Here is a 7,074-nt window from a genome sequence, read left to right on the forward strand (position 1 = left end):
CCATCTTCTTTCAAGCTGCAGTAACAAAACACCAGGTGGTTTATAAACAACAGACATTTATTTCTGACAGCTCTGGAGGCTGGAAATCCGAGATCAGGGTGTCTGCATGGTTGGGTTCTGGTGTGGGCCCTCTTCCAGGTTGCAAGCTGTCAAATTCTTGCAATAAGCTCATATGGTGGAAAAAGGTAAGAGAGCTCCCAGGGTCCCTTTCTAAGGGCTCTTCTATTATTTGGATCCAGAATGTCCCCTAAAACCTGTGTGTTAAAGCTTGGTCCCCAGTGTGGTGCTACTGGGAAGTGCAGAAATCTTTTTTTTTTTAAATGTATGGCAAAGTCTTTACTTTTAAATGATTATCATCACACCAAATAATAACATGTAACAAATTCTTGAGTCCTATCATCTAGTAATTTTGATTAAAATAAACTAACAGCAGCCCAAACAAGTATGTTAGTATTCATTGTTCTAATCCTTAGTCAGAATGGACGACTTTAAGGCTGGCTGCTGCTTCTGACAAGTTACAAATAACTATTTACTACTTTTTCATAGATAAAGCCCCTGACCTTCAAGAAAGTATAAGGGAAAAAATATATTTAATCCCTTTCTTTCTTCAAAGAATTGTTTTTTTCCTACTAGATCTAAGAAAGAAAAAGTCAATATTGATACATCCATTGCTTGAGCTAGAAGGCATAGGAAAACAACAAGACATACTCAGTAAATTCCTAAGAAGGATGAGGTAAAAGATGACACCTTTGGATAAGGACTAAGGCTGTACAAAGAAGCTAGATTTGCTACTCTCCAAAGGGACCTACTATATCACAGAGAAATAATTTAATGCCTTTCTAAGAACAGAACCCAGGCTTTGCTAAAGCTCCACATTCCTCAAGGCACTTCACGTTCTGAAGTGCTAACCAGGGAACAGGTGCTTCTTTCTCCTATCCATTTATGCGGTAGTTTTCATGGATTTCTGGTCGGATGTCGCAGACAAAAGCCAAGAGATTATCCAAGACTTCGTCCCTGTTCTGCCGGAAGTAGGTTTGCAGGATGGTCATCTTTTCCTGGGTCTCCTTTTCCACTTCAGTGCTGCAGCTGCCATGGGATCCCAGTGCCGCAGCTTCCTTTCTCCCTCTGCAGGCGGTACTGTTCAATTTCAGCCTGAGCTTCTTCTTTGTTTTTTTTTTTTTCCTTCCCATTGTCTTTTTTTTTATTTATTTATTGGTTGTTCACAACATTACAAAGCTCTTGACAAATCATATTTCATACATTAGAATCAAGTGTAACCGATGTGATTCTGCAATCTGTATTTGGGGTAAAAATGGGAGTTCATAACCCACTTGATTCTGAGCTTCTTCTTTGGCCTGCTTCAGCCTCCGATTCTTTCGCTTGCGGGCCTCCGACACCTTCTCTGCGGCCCGCTTCTCCGCCTGCAGCAGCTGCTGGATCCCCTGCGACTGGCTGGCCATGGCTGCGGCGACTCTGAAGGCCAGGCAAACGGCCTTAAGTGCAGAAATCTTTAAGAGGTAGGACCTCGGTATGGGTTGTTGCTCAGTGGTACAGCGTCTCCTAGCATGCATGGGGCACAGGGTTCAATCCTCAGCAGCACATAAAAATAAAATAAAGATATTGTGTCCAACTAAAACTAAAAAATAAATATTAAAAAAAGAGGTAGGACCTATTGGGAGATTATAGGTTACTGAGGGTGTATCTTTGAAGGGGCACCCCCTTCCCCTTCCTCTTCCCTGACATGAGGCAAATGGTTTTGCTCCACCAGGCATTCCTGCCATGATGTACCACTGCAGTGCCCAAACTACAAAACCGACAGATCATAGATTGAAACCTCTAAAACTGTGAGTCAAAATAAACTTTTTTCCCCTACAAATTGGTTATCTCAGGTATTTTGTTACAGTAATAGAAAGTTGACCAACATAGACATTTATCCCATTTGTGAGCACTATACTCTCTTGACCTAATTTAACTTCTCAAGGCCCCCACCTCCTAAAACCATCAACTTTCCAATTTGGATTTCAACAGGTGAAGGACGCATTTACTCCTTAATACCTACTTTTGGTAAAAATGAGACCAAAATGGGGAATAACAGACTTTAAACTCAGGTCCCTGCACTGAATTCATTGTTCCACTGTCAGAACCCAAGAAGTAGCCCTGCTATCCATACCACTCAGGTTTATTCCCTGGAGGCCCATCCTAGACCTTCAAAGATGGAAGCACTCAATTCCTCTGGACACAGACTGGAGTTAATGAGGAAGCAGGAGCAGTCACAGAGCGCTGGGCTCCCACTAGGCTCCATCCTGACTGCTATGTGACCTTGGATGAGGCAAAGCCCTCTTTGAACCTATAGTCTCACTCAGCAGCCAAACAATCCCTGAGGTCCCTGCCAGGAAAGAAACTCATTTCAACTGGTCATGTGCCTCAGAGTTCTCACCTGCTGTTCCATAGTAGCCTTCAGGAGCTAACAGTTCAAGGAAATGATGTCAGGATGAGCAGCAGCGTAGGGAGGTCCAGAGGGTAGGGTAGGGGATATTTTGGGGCTGGTGGATCACCCACTCAATGCTGGACAATGGTCCAGGGCAGTCATTGTGCTGGGAGTGGAAAATCCTTTTCTGACTCCCTCTGCAAAGGCTGAAAATAGTCTAGGGGAGTGGATGGAACATGGTTCTACTGAAGAGTGACTGTCCCCTCCTGGCCCATTGTTCCTGGTTGGGACAGGGCCGAGACAGACACCTGGCTGAGCTGGATCCAACATAGGCAAGCTCAGAAAGCCCTTCCAGAAGGAAGAGGAGCTGAGCAGAGTCCAGTGTGATCCAGGATGGGCACCTGAGGCCCAGAGAGGAGAAGTGGCATGCCCAGGCACAGAGCAGCAGGGCAGAGGAGGGTAGGAATTTTCCTAGGGGGCTTGATTCCCACACTTCCCCTCACCCCAACACAACCCCCACCCTGTAGCCCAGTCGCACCTGATCCAGCTCCGCCCTCCGCTCACTGGAGGCAGGAGCAGCCCAGCTTTCTACTGTGTGGCACTGTGTGGTGGCCATGATCACTCCGTCTCTCTGGTCACTTGAGCCTGGGAGGGCTCACTGCCAGTCCCCTGAATTGAGAGCCCAGTGGGCTTGGTTGTTAGTGACCCTGAAGGTGTAGGCAGCAGTGGTTGCCTTACCTGAGGTGGGGAAAACTGGAATTGGGAAGCGGCAGCCCAGAGAGAGAGGCAGGTGGTTTCAGGTCACACAGCAAAACTGCACAGTCATTGCCCCCTCTGGACCAACTCCAGGCCACTCCTCCCATCCTGGATCTTTGTTGAACCAAGGTGTGGCTGCAGACCACCATGGTGGGCACTGCCAGCGAGAAAGGAATACCTAAGTCTGCTGCCAAGTGGGCCGGAGCTCTCTACCCCAAAGGGGCTGGCTCCTGCAGCTTGAATTAGGGGTACTTTCCTCGGTTGCTTCTGCCTTCCACTGTCCCCTCTCTGTTGCCCTTCAGGTAGGCACCTGGAAAAAGTTCTAGAAATATATACAGGCTTGTGTGCCTGAAAGCCACCAGGGCCAGGCAGGGCAGAGGGAGGGCCACACCTCAACCAGGATGTTCCTGCTTCCCTCCTGCCACAGCCTGGGGAAACCTGAGCCTCGGGGGTACTGGGCATCAGGCCCCCAGGGGCTGCTCGCTGGCCAGGCACATTGTCTTCTTCTTCCAACATTTATCTCAATGTGTGTATTTATTAAATTACATCAACCTCGGGAAGGCAGCCCCCCCACCGTCCCACCCCCACTTGCCTCCATGGTTCCTAGTTCAGTGTCAGGTGTGGAAATACCACATGCCAGGCACTGCACTAAGCACTTCGTGGGTCACTCAGGTGAGCTTCCTAAAGCCCTGCAAGGGAGGTAGCATCTCACTTAAATAAAGAAATCGAGGCACTACAGGATTAACTCACCCAAGGTGCCATGGCTGGAAAATGGAAGGTGACATTGCAACCCAGGTGGGTCTTGGTGCAGAATCTGGGCTCCTAATCCCATCCCTGCTGGACGGGCTTCCTGGTTCTGAATCATGCCAAGGGTGGTGTCCAGACCCTCCTTCCCTGCAGAGGTTGAGTGGTGTGGGACACTGGGAAGGGAATCATGGGAACATCAGGGGGCCCTGGTCTCACCTGCTGTGTGTGTCACCTGGAGCAAACCCTTGGATCCCCTCTCCTCTGTCCTCACTGCTAAATGCAGAGACTAATGTCCACTGTTTGAGGTGGGCATGAAGGATAAACAACATGATGCCTGGGAAAGTCTTGCATGGTGCTTGGGACATGGGTCAATACCTGAGTCCCCAGCCCCACCCCATGCTCCGTGTGCCTGATGTGAAACAGACCAGCCCAAATCTGCCATGATGAGGTGGACAGAAAGGCAGCTTTGGTGGCTTGACCGGGAACTATAGACTGGAACAGCCATGTGTGGGGAGCATGTCATAGAGGGTCTTTCTTAATCTTGGAGGTGGGACTGTCCTGTGGATCCCACGCGAGTCAGGGGATGCCTGCCACCCAGGGGAGAGACTCCCATGTGCCAGGGGCCATGCACTGTCACACAGAGGTCACTGAAAAAACAGCTGCAGAGAGGCCAGCAAGCCTGACTCTCACCTCACTCCCTCCGGCCCCCTGCCTATGTCCCTGGCCTCTGCCCCTTGGCTCTGGGAAAGAGCTGTGCAGTATGGGTGACACAGGATTCCTACACAGGCACTGATCTGCTCCAGACTGGGTGGCACAGCCGCAGGAGCAGTCTGAGCCTCTGGCCCACATCCAGGCGCCACGCTGACCTGCTCAGTGACCTTGGACAAAGCCCCGCCCCTTTCTGGCCTTGAGGCCTGTGGCTGGGCTGGAAAATCCCTGGGGTCCTGTTAGCCGGCTGGGCGACTCATGTGGCCTTTCACAGTGTCCTTTAGTAGTCAACAGCCCTAGGAAGTGATGTCAGGGTGGGGAGAAAGGGAAAGGGCAGGGAGGTCCAGAGGTTAGGGGAGATATTTTAAGGGTAGGCAGGTCACCCCATGTCACTGTTGGACAATGGTCTGGGGCCAGGAGTGGAAAATCTTGGTCTTACTTGGGCTGAAAATAGCACAGGAATCAGAGGAACCTCAGCCACCAAGCGTGTGGACTGGGCACTGAGCAGCAAGGCCAGATGTCCATATAGAGGGCCAGACAGTCTGGTTGAGGTCTGGAGGTGGGACCCTGGGTCCTGTCCTTGGGTCCCCTAGGGTCTCCATTTCTCACCCCACTCATGCCTGCCACAGGAATAGATGGTGGGTGAGCCACCCGTCCCTCCAGTCCCAGACCCTTAGAAATCTGCAAGCAATTGTTCAAGGAAAGCTTCCTAGGACCAAACCATAGCATTGCCTGCCTCCACTTGGGGCACTGGGCTCTCAGGGTCTCTAGGGAAGCTACAGGAGGGGTAGGTGGGCAGGACATGAGAGGAATGGGGACTAGGGGAATCCAGGGTCCTGGCAGCCAACCACAGATGCACAGTAAAGTGTCCCAAAGTCATGATGTGCAACTCCCCATCTCTAGGTCTCAGCAGGGGTGAGGGTCAGAGTCAGCCTTCACACTCTTGGCCATCAGAGCTTCTGGCTTCGGAGGGACTCCATATAAACACTGATGGGGTTCAGCCTGCACAGCAGTGAGTAGGAAAAGATAGACTCTGGCCTACCAAAAAGACCCAGGAAAGTCTGTGTGAGGTAGTAACCAAGAAAGATCCAAGAAGCTCTAGCTACATTAACAAAAATATAGAACCTAGAATGTGGCAGGTGAACATCTCACACTCTTCTGGGCAGGTCACCCAGGATTTCACAATATAAAGTAATCACTTGGGTCATGGCCTGTAACCAGTCCCTGTCACCTGAGGGAGGTGTAGAATGGGGCTCTAAGTAAAACAACCCCATGCCTATGGTACCAGCTACTCCAAAAGCTGAGGCAGGAGGATCACTTGAGTCTAGGAGTTTGAGGCCAGCCTGGGCAATGTAGCGAGACTCTCAAAACAACAAACATAAACAGAGCAACCCCTGGGGAAGCCCTGCCTTTGGCAAAGCAGAGTGGAAAGGGTGGAGATACTGTAGGAGGCAGGTAGAGATGGGGTGAGAAAAAGGGCCCTTCTCTTGGGCAGAGTGGGCTCACAAGGCAAGGATTCTCCTAGAGGGAGACAACTGAGTTTCTGTCCTGGAGGTCAAGAGTGAAGCCTGTTGTTCTTCCCTGGCCCTGGCTAGTTGAGCTCCATAAATCAGCTCAGAGTGAACCCAACACTCGTCACAAGTGAGACCTACCCCCTATGTTAACCCAGCTTGAATATCAACCATCAGCTGTAGCTGGGATTTTCCCAGAAGGCCAAGGCCTAGATGGGAAGAGACGTGACTCTCTCTCTCACTTAGCCAGTGCAAAGGAAGCTTTGTGGTCAGAAAAAGAAAGAAGACTGGCTTGGCCTCCTTGTGATCTGGCCCCTGGCCTTATCTCTCTCTTGAGCCTGAGTGCCACCTGCCAACCTGCTATGGTCCCTGCACACCCACCCTCTACCTGCACATCTTTGCTTAGGATGTGTCTGGTACCTGGATGTTTCAGTGAACTGTTTTCTCAGAAGCCACAGCTTGAGCACTCACCACTCCAGCCTTCCCTGACCTGCTGGCCCACAGCCCCAACCACTCAGCATCATCCTGAAGTATGTTGGAGCAACTTGTACCTGTCAACAGTCAAATTTTCAGGAATTTTGCAAAGGGGTTGCCATTGCTTTGGTAATTTGAAATTGTGCATGGTAGGAATATTTGTATCATTGGCAATGCTACAAATAAGGGGTTCCCTGCTGCCAGAGACCCACTTAAAAGGTTTAACAATAACCAGCATATGACTGGTTGTTACCTAAATTGGGGAACTCCAAGGACTGGAACCCCACCTGACTCTTGGCACAGAAACCAACTGGCTTTAAAGTGGGAGAGCACCTGAGGCCTACAGAGGGATCCCTGATGTGGAACTCCCCTGAAGCAGCCAGTGGGAAGGCAGATGGCAGAAGAGAACAGGCTGGAGAAAGGCTTTTAAGGGGTGTTGAAACCCTCCCA

At 50.2% G+C, this 7,074-nt stretch overlaps 1 pseudogene across 1 annotated transcript; it reads right to left on the reverse strand.

Annotated features, from left to right (window-relative positions):
- Positions 1-307: 307 nt before the first annotated feature.
- Positions 308-6,969, reverse strand: LOC308636165 (annotated as a pseudogene). Its single transcript, XR_014024392.1, has 4 exons — positions 3,935-6,969; positions 3,167-3,341; positions 1,332-1,560; positions 308-1,152 (listed from the first exon to the last, which is right to left on the reverse strand). The product of XR_014024392.1 is annotated as an uncharacterized misc_RNA (transcript).
- Between the last annotated feature and the right edge of the window lie 105 nt (positions 6,970-7,074).

This window comes from Spermophilus citellus (assembly GCF_964194105.1).
Source record: "Spermophilus citellus genome assembly, chromosome: 2".
NCBI lineage: Eukaryota > Metazoa > Chordata > Mammalia > Rodentia > Sciuridae > Spermophilus > Spermophilus citellus.